The sequence below is a fragment of the Balaenoptera musculus genome, chromosome 9, assembly GCF_009873245.2.
Source record: "Balaenoptera musculus isolate JJ_BM4_2016_0621 chromosome 9, mBalMus1.pri.v3, whole genome shotgun sequence".
In the NCBI taxonomy this organism is placed as follows: Eukaryota; Metazoa; Chordata; class Mammalia; order Artiodactyla; family Balaenopteridae; genus Balaenoptera; species Balaenoptera musculus.
Genome location: NC_045793.1, coordinates 8,756,693 through 8,772,163, shown reverse-complemented (window position 1 = coordinate 8,772,163; position 15,471 = coordinate 8,756,693). Strand labels below are relative to the sequence as shown.

Genomic DNA, 15,471 nt, shown 5'->3' with positions numbered 1-15,471 from the left:
GGTGATCAGATCAACTGTCGGTACTGCAGTGCTTGTATTCAAGAAACCGTTATTTTACTTAATAATGGCCCCAAAGCCCAAGAGTAGTGATGCTGCCAATTCAGATAAGCCAAAGAGAAGCCGTGAAGTGCCTCCTCTGAGTGAAAAGGTGAGTGTTCTGGACTTAATAAGGAATGAAAAAAAAATCATATGCTGAGGTTGCCAAGATCTATGGTAAGAACGAATCTTCTATCCATGACATTGTGAAGAGGGAAAAACAAATTTGTGCTAGTTTTGCTGTCGCATCTCAAACTGTAAGAGTTATAGCCACACTGTGTGACAAGTACTTAGTTAAGATGAAAAAGGCATTCAACTTGTACAGTGAGATATTTTGAGAGAGAGAGACCACATTCACATAGCATTTATTACATTACATTGTTAAGATTATTTATTATTGTTGTTAATTTCATACTGTCACTAATTTATAAATTAAACTTTATCATAGGTGTGTATATATTGGAAAAAAACATAGTGTATATAGGATTTCCCCAAGGCCCCCAGTGGATGCCTGTCCAAGGTTTTAGGCGTGCGCTGGGAACCTCGGAACGTATCCCCTGTGGATATTGGGGAGCTGCTGTATATCAGTTGGAATAAGGTTTTACTGGGATCTAGAAAAATGGTGAAAACTAGTAGCAGCATTTGAGCAATGGGGAGAGGTAAAAGAAAGTTAAAATAGAAAGGCAGAGCTGAGTTAGAAATGCAGGTCATGGCATTACGGAATAAAGAGGACGACGGCAGATGTGAAGAGCTGCACTGTTGAACATAGTCGTCCCTAACCAAGTCTGGCTGTTGGACACTTAAAAACCTACTCGAATTGAGATGTGCCCTAAGTGTACAATGCACACTAGGTTGTGAACACTTAGGATAGATAAAGGAATATAATATTATTAAAATTAATTCCACCTTTTTCTTTTCACTTTTTTAAATGTGGTTACCATAATATTTAAAATTACACATAGTATGTGACTCACATGGTATTTCTATTGGACATTGCTGGTCTAGAATCCCTGCATAGTTTCAGCTGGATACTGTGCAGCTGTAAAAAGCCCTCCAAGCTTCTGTGTTGGTCTTGTCCAAAGGTGAGTTAAAAGATCCATGCAACTTCTGATAAGACTCAGTAAGTTGCCCTTTAGAATCGTTTTATCTCAGAGACAATGGGGATTCCCAGAAGGTCTGTGAAGCTGGCATCATTCTGAAATTCTCAGTCCCTTTTAATTAGTTAGAAGTTTTCTTAAGCCCTAAATCTGCTTGAAAGACCATCTCCAGAGAGTACCTTTACAGACTTAGAATCCAGATGTGTTGGTTTTCTTCTAGAATATTAATTCCCTATTCATTAAAAATGAGAAGTATTCACTGAAAAGAATGAGGCCTAAATTAACTAAACAATATTTTAGTTGAGCACAAGTTAGAACTCAAAGATTAATTTCTTCCACTAAAATATGTGTCAGTCATACAAATGTGTACAAGTCGACATCCCTGAAGTAAAAGGTTGGGTTTCAGTTAGAAATTGCTTTCAGGTGATAGGAACAAAGACAATTACAATTTCTTTTTTTCTTTCTTTCTTTTTTTATTGAGGTATAATTGACATACAACATTATATTAGTTTTAGGTATACTATATCATGATTTTCTTTTTGAAGTTTGCATTGTCAAGTTTATTTATTTATTTATTTTATTGGAGTAAAATTGTTTTACAGTGTTGTGTTAGTTTCTGCTGTACAAGGAAATGAGTCAGCTATACGTATACCTATATCCCCTCCCTCTTGGACCTCCCTCTCCCTCTTCCCCCCACCCCCTGGCCATCTAGGTCATCACAGAGCAATGAGCTGGGCTCCAGATATTTGAATATATTGTGAAATGATCAACACAATAATTCTAGTTAACATCCCTCACCATAAATAGTTACAGAATTTTTTTTCTTATGATGAAACTTTTAAGATCTGCTCTCTTACCAACTTTCAGTTATGCAGTACAGCATAATTAACTGTAGTCGCCATGCTGTACATCATATCTCCATGACTTACTTATTTTACAACTGGAAGTTTGTACCTTTTGACCCCCTTTACTCATTTCCCCCCTCCCCACCTGCCCCTTCTGGCAACCACCAACTACTTCTCTGTATCCATGAGCTCTCTGGCTTTTCTTTTGTTTTGTTTTAAATTCCACATATAAGTGAGATCATACGGTATTTGCCTTTCTCTGTCTGACTTATTTCACTTAGCATAATGCCCTCAAGGTCCATCCATGTTGTTGAAAATGGTAAGATTTTGTTCTTTTTTATGGCTGAATACTATTCCATTGTGTATATATATCACACATTTTCTTTATCCATTCATTCATTGGCGGACTTAGGTTGTTTCCATGTCTTGGTTATTGTAAATAATGCTGCAATGGACATGGGGGTGCAGATATCTTTTTGAGTTAGTGTTTTCTTCAGATAAATACCCAGAAGTGGATTTGCTGGATCCTATCAACTACAGTTTCTTAGACAAATCTGAAATTTTAAGTTGCACATGTAAGGTTTCTGAAACAGATAATTCAAAGCTTGTATGATAAGTCCTAAAAGCAACCAGAGATCCAGACTCTACCATTCTGCTTTAATTTCCTTAGCTCATGATTTCCATTCTTCCAGTCACAAAATGACTGCTAGAACTCCATGCATTTCATCTGCTTCTCCTGAAGAAAGTAGGAGGGCCCACCTCCTCTTTTAATTAGTATTCGGAGAAGTTTCATGCAACCCTTTCACTTACAGTTCATTGGCCAGATTTATTCAAAACTGCAGTGAATTGCAAGATAGACTGGGAATTATTCTCTTATTCTAGGTGGTAATGTGCTTACTAAAACTTGGGAGTTTGTTACTGAGATAGAAGAAGAAAATTTGTAATTAGAGAGACAAATAGCAGTTGATAGCCCAGTCGATATTTCAGAAAGCTTTTTTAATTAAAAAATTATGCTTCCATAAAAAAATTGATGCAGCATTTATATAATTATTCAACTATATGTATATTTTATATTTTTCCTCCAACTACTGAAAAATAAATATATTTATCAATCTTGAGTCTAAGATGATAGGCATTTTGGGGCATTCAAGGATGAGTAAGATACTTCAGGAATTTTATGTGTGGATCTGTAGATACGTATCGATCGCCAATGATTTTATAATAGAATGGCAGAGGTGGTTATAAACTCTAGTTCTTATGCTTCTGCTCCAGCTCCACCTTACATCATTTTCCACACCCCCTGCCACACTGCCTATGGTCAGTGCCTGGAGTGTGCCCTCAGTGGCCCTTGCCTGCACTGTGCTGTGGGTCTGGAGTTGCTCTACCCCCAACTCTCATCACCTCTCCTCTGCCTTCTTATCCTTCAGATCAATTCAAAGATAACTTCCTCAGAGAAGCCATCCCAGACCTTCTATGACTGGGCCAAATTCTTTTAAACTTCTTTATAATCACACATTCAAGACTGTGTTTACATCTCTATCTCCTCTTATAGACTTTAAGCTTCGTAAGAATGGGATACAGACCTGAGCTTGCTCCCCACTTGACTGCGGTGCCTAACAAAGTGCCTGACATGCAATATGCCCTAAATACATATTTTTTGGGTGTGTAATGAATGAATGAGTACAATAGTAGCACACACACAAAAAGGCTATAAAAGTACAAAGAAGGAAAAGAATAATTCCAAGTGGAGGAATTCAGCAATGCATTTGGAAGATACGGGATTAAAACTGGTCCTTCAAGGGCAAAAAAAGCTAGCATCAGATGATAAGGGAGAAACCTGTCTTGGGAAAATGGACAATTTAAACTAAGGCATGGGACATGGCTGAAACAGGGAGTTGACCCAAATTCTCAGAATGTCTGAAAAAAAACATCCTGAGAACGTGTGCTATAGTCCATAGGTCAGAAAAACCATTAACTTTTTGGAATATACCCATGGCTTTTTTTTTTTTTTTCCTTAAAGTATTTGTTATTTATTTATTTATTTATGGCTGTGTTGGGTCTTCGTTTCTGTGCGAGGGCTTTCTCTAGTTGTGGCAAGTGGGGGCCACTCGTCATCGCCGTGCGCGGGCCTCTCACTATCGCGGCCTCTCTTGTTGCGGAGCACAGGCTCCAGACGCGCAGGCTCAGTAATTGTGGCTCACGGACCCAGCTGCTCCACGGCACGTGGGATCTTCCCAGACCAGGGCTCGAATCCATGTCCCCTGCATTGGCAGGCAGATTCTCAACCACTGCGCCACCAGGGAAGCCCCATGGCTTGTTTTTAACTTTATATAGCCCAGAGGAATTGAGTCATCAGATTTTACCCATTTGAAGGAAAGCCCACTTCAACTCCTTCATTCTTAAAACTCATCTGCTTCTCTTTTCCCTACCCATCCTCTTTGAGTCAGTGGTCAGAAAATCCTACAAGTGGGTACACAGGAAAAGAGTTTATTGAAAATATTTAAAAATAATGGTTTAGAATTATGGAATGTTGTAAACTCTTCTCTCTTAATAATGAGTTGAGTAGAAAAGGAAATGACTGGTTTCTATTGACAAGTTTACTGTAGAATGTTTTCTTAATGGAGAAACTAGATTTTGTAGTTATGAATGTACAGAAGTGTTGGAGAAAAATGTTCAAGGTCAAAAGGAGTTTGTTTAAATACAACAACAGTTCCCTAGGAGAGGACTTCATAAAAAAGCCCTGGACGGGTAGGTGGAAACACTGTAGCACGGCTGATATGGATCAGAATAAAAATTAAGAGTCCAAAAGTTATTTACAGGGTAAATATCTTGCCGAGAGGAGTACTTTCAATAACAGGGATGGGTGATAAAGGGGTTGGCTGGAGATGCAAGCTCATGATGTGCAAGGTGAACATGGGGTGCAGAGAGGAGTATGACCAAAAACAGTTTTTTTTGGAGACGGAATGTTTTAGTCCAGGACGTCTCAATCTTGTATGTGCATGTGAATCACCTGGCATCTTGTGAAAAGATAGATTCTATTCAGTGGGTCTGTAGTGAGGACGGAGCTCCTACGTTTCTAACAAGCTCTAAGGTGATGCTGATGCCCCTGGTCCATGGGCCACACCTGGAGTGTACCAGAGACCTAGCCTCTGCGCCTGGAGTGTACCAGAGACCTAGCCTCTGCGCCTGGAGTGTACCAGAGACCTAGCCTCTGCGCCTGGAGTGTACCAGAGACCTAGCCTCTGCGCCTGGAGTGTACCAGAGACCTAGCCTCTGCGCCTGGAGTGTACCAGAGACCTAGCCTCTGCGCCTGGAGTGTACCAGAGACCTAGCCTCTGCGCCTGGAGTGTACCAGAGACCTAGCCTCTGCGCCTGGAGTGTACCAGAGACCTAGCCTCTGCGCCTGGAGTGTACCAGAGACCTAGCCTCTGCGCCTGGAGTGTACCAGAGACCTAGCCTCTGCGCCTGGAGTGTACCAGAGACCTAGCCTCTGCGCCTGGAGTGTACCAGAGACCTAGCCTCTGCGCCTGGAGTGTACCAGAGACCTAGCCTCTGTGCCTGGAGTGTACCAGAGACCTAGCCTCTGCACCTTGGCTCACAGATGTGAGGAAAACGCAGCTCAGGTGATGAGAAGGGACACTGGTGTTATGGGCCTTTGAAGTGTTGTGGCTTATCAAAGGAAGAAGCCTATTTTCTCCACCCTTTGCAGGGAAAATAAATTAAAGCAGATGATGTAGAAATGATATCACATGAGATAGCATGGCACAGTGCTTGGAGCACCACAGGAAATAATGAGCGTTCTCTCAAAACTTTGTTTCTCACCTGTATCACCTGTTCTCTTTAGAGTTCCTTCCATGACTTACATTACTATTAGAAAGGAAAACAGAAAGTTGTTTTTTAATAAATCACTGTCTGTTTCTATGTATAGAAAGGATACAAACAACATACTATAACACAATATCTAAATTTATGATAGTTTCTCCAAACTTATTGCCTGACTCATTCCTAGATTCTCTCTCAGCAACTGTGAGTTAATTTGGCCCATTCATAGCAGGGAACTATACAAGTCAGTTTCTTGGTTATAAACAAACTAGCAAAAATAAATAAGTAAATAAAGTAAAAACTCTGCTGAATTTAAGAAACATCATTCTCTAGCTCAGAATTGATGAAAGGCAGAACCAAGATGGGTAAAGAGAAGCCAAGGTCTTTTACCTCTCACCAGAACACAATGTTCCAGACTCCCTCAGCCCCCCAGATATCCTCTGTGACCCTGTATCTTTGCGTGCCCCTGCCAAATTTTAGTTTCAGTTGGGAGCATCCAATTGGCTGTGCTGACATTTCTTGCAGGACCCTCATGCTTGCTCTCCCACCCCAGTCCTCCTTAGTAGAAGGTGCTGCCTGGCTTCCCACTTATCTTGGAATTTCCTCCTGATATTGTAGATATGCCTTCTACAGAGACAAACTCAAACGAATCCATGTAAAGCCAACTTATTATAAAGCTATGCATGAAATGATGAGGGGAAAATGTGTGGAAATTCCGAAGTAGGTGCCATCACAGTATGATGACCATATAATTTGCCAGAAAACTGGGGCACTTTTGAGAAAGAAAGGAGTGTAACAGGTATGAACGGGTCCTCTGCTGAACAAGCTGAGATGCATGGTCAACCTTACCTGACAGGTGTGGATCCTGCCGTGACTGGAACCAGAGGGAGTTCTTAGTTCAAGACAGTTTAAAAGGCACAAGTTCTTCACCCAAAACGCTCTGCATTTACATACTTGAGCCCTCATTTTTTTTCCCCTTTAATCCGTAAACCAGCTGGATCGCTCTGCTTATAGTTCTTGTACTCTTGTAAGTTCTGTGATGGGTACACATCGCTTGCTTGGTCAGCAGCCGATTTCTTGTGGGCTGCCCCTACCCTATCCCTTTCAACACCTCCTGGTTTCTGTTTGGGTTCAAGGAAGCTTATCTGTCTTCAGGTACAATCAATATTTCAACCTGTGGGCTTCTCCGGTGGCACAGTGGTTAAGAATTCGCCTGCCAATGCAGGGGACACGGGTTCGTGCCCTGGTCCGGGAAGATCCCACATGCCGCAGAGCAACTAAGCCCATGCACCACAACTACTGAGCCTGCGCTCTAGAGCCCACGAGCCACAACTACTGAGCCCATGTGCCACAACTACTGAAGCCCGCGTGCTTAGAGCCCGTGCTCCGCAACAAGAGAAGCCACCACAATGAGAAGCCCACGCACCACAATGAAGAGCAGCCCCCGCTCGCCGCAACTAGAGAAAGCCTGCGAGCAGCAGCAAAGACCCAACACGGCCAAAAATAAATAAATAAATAAGTAAGTAAATAAATGTATTAAAAAAAAAAATCTTAACCCGTGGTTACTGAGGCTACTTTACAGCAATGCGTGGCCAGCCATCCTGGAAACCTTCTGGAATGATGGGTGGGGCAGCCTTAGGTGAAAGACAAAGTGGAGAGAGAGCCCTTGGAAGGACAAACAAGCCGGAATCTGGCTAACTTTCTTGAGCCTCTTGATCATGCCTACACCCAACCCCATACTTTTCATTTATTTGGACCAACTGATTTCCTTTTTTGTGAAGGCAGATCCAGTGCTGTTTTCTGTTATTTACAACTGAAACCATCCAAACTAATGCAACTGCAGTGTTCACAGTGCCCCGTATTTGGCCCTACATCCAAACTAATGCAACTGCAGTGTTCACAGTGCCCCGTATTTGGCCCTACATCCAAACTAATGCAACTGCAGTGTTCACAGTGCCCCGTATTATGACCTTTTTTTCAGCTACCATGGCTAGCTGGCCAATTATTGTCATATTTCTTCAAATTCTAGAAAGGAAATATAATATGTTGGCTCAATTTATCTTGTTTCACCAGGCTCTAGTCATAAGTTGCTATAAATCTTTGGCTGCTCCTAAGTCAGGTGCCCAGTAGGAGCCAGTGACGGGGGCTGACTGGGGGGCTGGATCCCCTCAGAAGAGCTGTGTCAGTTTTCCTTCCAGGAGAGCACAAGTAGGACAGGTATTGGGGGCATCTATAAAGATATAATTTCATACTCTATATTACTTATAATCCTTGCTTTTTTATTAATTTTTATTGGAGTATAGTTGATTTACAACATTGTGTTAGTTTCTGCTGTACAGCAAAGTGAATCAGTTATACATATACATATATCCCCTCGTTTTTAGATTTCCTTCCCATTTAGGTCACCACAGAGCATTGTGTAGAGTTTCCTGTGCTATACAGTAGATTCTCATTAGTTATCTATTTCATACATAGTAGTGTATATATATGTCAATCCCAATAATCCTTGCTTTTTTACTGTAACACCTGAATTGCTGATATGTATCGCAAACACACTATAGAAATACTTAGAAATACTATAACTCACCTTTTACGTTTTAGAGAACACCTACAAAGAAAAAGTTGAAGTTTGAAAAACTTCCCTCCTTTTTCTCATTTTTATTCTTTCCTTTTGAAATGTAATTATTATTATTATATGGAAACTGTATCTGATGATGGTGAGTTTAAATGGATCAAAATTATTGCTCCTTAAAAGCAACACCAAAATTTTAAGATATGATGCATACTAATTGAAGTTCAAGGAGCCCTAGGCAAGAAAAAAAGAAGCCTTTGCTTAAGTTATGCAAAAGCATATTAAATATTCAAGATTAATTAAAATCGAGGGAAAGAATTTTTTAAGGGTACCATTTAAAATTTGCATAAAAGTCAGTACAATTATTATGAAATGTTTGCTATCAAATTGGTTTGATGAATAAGAGAAGTCAGTTAGTTAACATAGTGAAATAAGAGTTAATTCATGTTGCTCTAGCTAGTTTCTTTCCTTTGTTCTATAGAAGTCACTTATAACTGCATAATAATTACATTTCTATACCCACAATTTCACAAGGTGATGGAAGACATAATTCTATGGTATTTATTTTCTAAAACTAATACTTTTCCTCCAATACCCCATCCTGATGATTTCCACAATGAAATTTCCATTAGTAGGAAATCAGAAGATTTGATTTTTGGTGCTCTTCCTTTGATCAAAGGAGAAAGCACATCTTTTACTGAACGGGAGATTCCTGATGTATGAATGCTCCATTAAAGAATGATTAATAGGGACTTCTCTGATGGCACAGTGGTTAAGAATCCGCCTGCCAGTGCAGGGGACACAGGTTCGAGCCCTGGTCCGGGAAGACTCCACATGCCGCGGAGCACCTAAGCCTGTGCGCCACAGCTACTGAAGCCCGCGTGCTTAGAGCCCATGCTCCACAACAAGAGAAGCCACCGCAATGAGAAGCCTGCGCACCGCAGCGAAGAGTAGCCGCCTTGCTGCAACTAGAGAAAGCCCCTGCACGGCAACGAAGACCAAACACAGCCAAAAATAAATTAATTAATTAATTAAAAAAAAGAATGATTAATAACACTGGGAAAGTTCTGGTTCTGACTTCTGAAATTAACCTTTATTCTCCAATTCAGAACATACGACCTGGAGTATCCCTTTTCTTAAATAGACATAGATACACAGTGAGCTAATAAAGTCAGATGTTTCCAAGAAAATCTCCCCTTGTCCATCTGACATGGCTTGTTATTTGAGGGGCCATCACCAAATGGGAAAATATTCTCCTAAAGCCCTAATATAAAATTACAAATGCACTTCCCCATAGTAACAGTAGTCTAAAAATTAGGAGCAGTGGCTGATAATTAGGATTAGGCTTTGTGGGCTGGCCTGGGAAACAAGTCTATTTATAGCGTATTTTTATACTCAAAGGGAAAAAGTAGTCTGAATTTCAAACAATTGACTGGTAAATGCACTTTTTTAATGTCGTCTGTTAATAAACGGTTAGACTTATTCAAAGAACACAAGTTACTTTCTCTAGAAAATAAAGTGGGACAAATCACCAACATTTCACTTCATTACAAGTTAGGATGACATCTAAAGGTAAGTAAAGCTTCAGGCAATGCCTCCAATCTGGGGGCGCCAGCTTTATTCTCTTTGAGGAATGGCGTCTAAAGCACATCCTTCTCCCTTTGCTTTCATGCCTGCTGTGTCTAATAGAGAATCAAATTTCTGCTAAACCTTCTGGTGAAAGTACTCGTTATTAAATGGACTTTGAAATGCTATGGTTCAAAGCATGTTTCCAAAAAAAAAAACATATTTAGCCTATGAAGAAACATTCCCTTCGACACCAGTGTTACAAAAAAACTCCAGCAGTTTCCAAACATTGAATCTGTAACCACCATATGAGACATGTGAGCAAGTCAATAAATAGTCATTCAAATAAACAGATTCAGGGTGAGTGTTTATTTCCCAGAGAAGAGGATTCCTGCCGTCCTGTCTTCACTCTGCCCCCTGCCTGTCTTGCCATCTTCTAGCCTGCAGGAAAATTCCTTAGGGCTTGACTGGAGAAGCTTTCAAACTTCAGTGTGGTGCCACAGGAGTGCCCTGCTTGCCGCTTGACAACCCCTCTCTACCCCTGCCGCTGCTTCTGGCGGCATTCATCTGTGTGGGGCCTATATTCTGCCACATAGATGCAGACAACTGGCCAGGGTTATGGGAGAAATTTTTTTCTTGATGTTTGGTAGGAATATTTAAAAAAGCGAGAAACACGAACAAAAACAAAGCCCTGAGTTCTGTGTTCTACATCGTAACACACTGTCTGGCAGGATGACATTTTTATTTAATGACTTTACTTATAAACTGCCTATTTCCAATTAAGATTGAAAACTGGGGCCAAGGGAAAAAGAGAAGGCAGAAGTTAATATATTTCCTGTGCTTGAGCTTGAAATTTGGCTTGAAGTTTCTTGGAAGCTTTATTATATTTGTTGGAAATACGGGATTAGCCAACATACACAGCTGGGGTTCCCTGTTGGACTGTTTACCAGCATTTTTGTGGGTATTGGTTTAGTATATAACCAACATTGCTGTGGCAAATTTAGAGAGAATTCTTCTTGATCTGGGCTCAGATGTGAGCCAGGAAGCACACGAACCTGTAGGATGTATCCAGAGTTGGAGCCCTAGAAGAGTCATTAGTTATGGTCCCTCCAAAATTCTCTAATCCAGTGCCATGAGCTCTCTCTTGAGTCTTTGCTTTGCCACTTGCTGTGGCGGGTAAAAAACTGACAAAAGGAGTCAGTTTTCCTTTCCTACCCAGTCATCTTATCAAAGGAACCTGAGAAGCAGAGGTTCTACAAGATACAAAAGGGTACAGATTAACGTTTGTGAATAATCTCAATGTTAAATTTTGGGACAAGGGGAAAAAAACTGAACTTGCTAATGGCATACATTTGCCTAAAATTATAAATTACACCATTCACCAAGTACATATTGCTAGGAATCAAAGCAATAATCTGCACTTACTATTTAATTCCAGTATAATGAGAGGACTCTATGTCAAAATGTCATCTCTATTGAGGTGCTATAAAAAAAAAAAGCCTCCAGCAGTGCCAAGTCATTCTAAAGTGTTAAGTATAATTTTAAAAAAGTATTCTTTTGTGTTCTGAAAATGAAATAACCAAAGTACATATTGAACACCACAATTTTTGATATTAAGCTGAATTCTTTTCACTAAATATTGCAGTGTTGTCAAGAGGAATAAAACAGAAGAGCAAAATAAAGTTAGAAATAGGATGTGATCAACATTGCTCCCTGAATTTTCCCAGAGAATTAATTTTTTCATTCAACAATATTTCTAGAGGGCCAGAAGAGAAACTGTAGTATTTATTTGTATACAGCTCAAGATCTTCATGTTTTTTTCCCCATCCTTATTGAGGTATAATTGACAAATAAAATTTATTATATTTAAAGTGTACAATGTGATGATTTGATATACATATACATTGTGAAAGGGTACCCACAATTAAGTTAATTAACATATTCATCACCTCACATTATTGTCTTTCTTGTGTGTATGGAAATGCTTAAGATCTATTCTCTTAGCAAACTTCAAGTATACAATACAGAATTATTAACTATAGTCACCATGCTGTGTAGGATCTTTAGAACTTATTCATCTTATAACTGAAAGTTTGTACCCTTTGACCAACATCTTCTGGTTTCCCCCGCCCTCCAACCTCTGGCAACCAACATTTCACTCTGTTTCTAAAAGTTTGACTTTAATTTTATTTTTTCTAGATTCCACATGTAAGTGATACCATACAGTATTGGTCTTTCTCTGTCTGGCTTATTTCACCTAGTATAATGCCCTGCAGGTTGTCACAAATGGCAAGATTTCCTTCTTTTTAAAGAATTAATAATATTCCACTGTGTGTATGTGTACGAGTGTGTATGTATGTATATATATTTGATATATATATTTGTGATATAGATATATATTTATCATATTTTCTTTATCCATTCATCTGTGGACATACACGTAGGTTGTTTCCATATCTTGACCACTGTGGATAACGCTGCAATGAAGGATGTTCATGTGTGTAAACTCATTTTGTCACATTCTGCCACAGGTCATCTTTGGCAGCAAGGATGCACGAATGAATGTTTGAAAGTTACCCCCTTCAAAATAGTTATTTAAATTGATACGTTTTAAAAGGGATTATGAAATGTTAATATTGTATTAGTTTTCTAAATAGTTTACATTGTGTATGATTGACACTAGTAAATATTCATTATTAATTTTACTCTGCACTAATAAATATTATATTATGAACAATTTCTGAGAGCAACCAAAAATCCTAACTGCAAAAATCAGCTGCAGACATGGATTTGTACATGAGTACTGTAAAACTGTGTCAATATTTGTCATCTAGTCCTCTGAGAATACAAAATTCATGACAAAGAGGGAGGTTATCGAGTGTTTTCTTGGTTCATCTCCAACAGAGGATCAGAAGAAAATCATCACTGAAAATAATTTTAATGCAAGCTGCACCAGAAAAGCCTATCCCTGCAGTATAGAAATACAATGAAAAGGACCACAGGTGGAATCTCTACTCAAAGAGTTTGGTTTTGACCTTTAGGAATTGTATTTTATCACTGGTTTGAATTAAGCTATTACTGGCTCATTGTAGGTTTAGCAGCTAACACCTGAGTCGGTGTTTTGAAAAGTAGTGTTTAGTATCATTTAAGATGTTATTTTAAAAGTTCATTTCCACTGAGAAGATTTTCTAATAAGCCTGTTTCTATTAGTAACTCATCTATGTGTGTACAAAAATATTGAAATTAGAGAAATAGGATATATTGGTGTGATACAATTTTATAGAGAAATGTTTATAGATGATAGACATCACAGTTTCTTTTCTATACAGAAAGGTTACATTGGAGGATTATCAGCATTTCTATCCATTCAAAATATAGTTGCATCACCTATCCTTCTATTTAAAACTATTAAAAAATAAATCATGGATAAATATACCAATATAAACATCATTTCTGGGATGTATAGACCATTTAGACCCTGGCAGATGCAGTCTCTTTAACTAAGACATCACACAAGCTAAAGGGATGGTTCAGCAGGATCACTAATAATTACCCCCATCTAAGCAGAAAATAGTCACAGATAATTAGTAAAGTTACTTGTACTTAAATGTGGGATACCTTCTTCACATAGAGGATCAATTTTTAGTTCACAGAAATGTACGTGGAAACACACCAGAATTACTTCCTGTAACATCATATTCGAAGTAAATGTAGTTTCCCAAAACACTTTAAATACTTGAACATATTTTTATAAACTCACAGAATACTTTGTGACTATTGCTTTGGAACAAAGTGCCCCAATTGTAAATATCTAATGGTCAATTTTTACATGGGACTTGTCTGTATATGAGTTTGCTAAGAAGAAAAAAAAGTCATATTTCAGCTCTTTGTTAGAAATCGTTTGTAGATTAGGATCAATTGAGCTACTTTTCTTACCAGTCATGGACTACAAACAGGTGCTTAGGTTGAGCTGAATAGGTGTTGCTAAGGCTTTACAGGCAAGTCACCATCACGCTCTGAGTGTCCTGTGTGACAGGCTGAGATATGTAGATTTTTGGACTAATGACCTCTTCTAATTGTAAGACATGTAATGAAAAATAAAAGGCACACTATGACCACCCTTCAGATCCTTTTCCCAACTCCCTAAACTAGATTTTTTGTGAAATGCCTGTGATTGTCACGTAAGTGATGGAATTTAATTTCCAGGAGTCTCTTAATTAAGTTAGCCTAGCGAGTCTGATTTTTGTCACAGAGATCATGGAATCAGCAAAGCAGTAATTTATATGCCCAAGAAAAATCCAGTTAAAATGTTTAATATAATGACCATACCTTTAATAATCTTAATTATAGAGCACATACTACTTACATCTTTTGAAGTGGTTCCAAAATCATGTCTTCCATTGTGTGTATGTTTGTTGAATAAGCAATTCCCTACACCTCCCTCCTCCACTGCCCCAGGATAAAGCTAATTATATCACGTTCTACCTTTTCTTACTGTGGATATTTACAGACTCTTGGCCCATTACCTCTTCATCTTTGCAGATTCAATACCTGGACCACTGCCACATGCTCCAATAACTCCCCTGTCATGTTCTTTGGAGCTTTCAAAGCTCTATCTGTCCCAATTATTGGACCTTCTCTCCTCCTCCAATGTGTTATAGCCGCTGACTTCCAGGGTCATCCCCTGGACCTCAACATGATCATTAACTACAACCACTCCACCATTTTTCTGTTCCTTATCTCTAGTTCCCTAAATCAACCATAACAAATACATTTTTCCTACACTTTCTTCACTCACGCCCTCACTTCCCTTCCACCCACTTTCAGTTCTGTGTCTGAGCATTATAATGACTCCCTTATAATCATCCTCAGTTTCTTTGCTCCTTTCTCTTTTCATTATACTTCCTCAGAAAAATGCTAGTGCTGGTGAAGTGTAGGTTTCCATGTGCTTTGTATCTCCCCAGGGGGGAGGGATGTGGCTGGGAAAACTGCACAACTATCCTGATGGGTCTTACTTTAAGTTCATGGCCACTGACTCAAGTGAGACCCTGGGGCTGCAACCCTGCTTCCTTCCATTTCATTCCATCTTCTCACTTCCAACCTGTTCTCTTTCCTTTCAGCTAATTATGTTTCCCCATTCATTAAAAATACCAGCTGATTTCTTTGGTCCCTTTTAAATTAGTCATCATTGTGGCCTTCACTTTCTTTTGTCTCATTCTTTCTTGAACCTATTCCAAAAGGCTTTCATCCACAGCAGAACCGTTCTTGTCGACTCACCAGCAGTCTTCATGTTGCTAAATCCAGTGAGGAATTCTCAGTCCTCTTCTTGACTAACCATCAGCATTAGACACAGACCATTCCCTCTTTCTTAAAACATTTTCTTGGTGTTCACGTGGTGTTTCTCTCTTTCTTCTCATCCTTCTACTCCTTCATATTTAAGTTCTTCCTCATTTTTGTCATATGTAAACAGTGGGAGCCCCAGGTTACAGGGTTTGGACCTTTTTTCTTTCTACACCTGCTCTTTGGGAGATCT

At 39.2% G+C, this 15,471-nt stretch overlaps 1 protein-coding gene across 2 annotated transcripts in view; it reads left to right on the top strand.

The window, feature by feature from the left end:
- CNTNAP2 (contactin associated protein 2) overlaps window positions 1-15,471 on the top strand; it is a 2,064,798-nt gene that overhangs the window by 1,180,039 nt on the left and 869,288 nt on the right. The window lies entirely within an intron of this gene.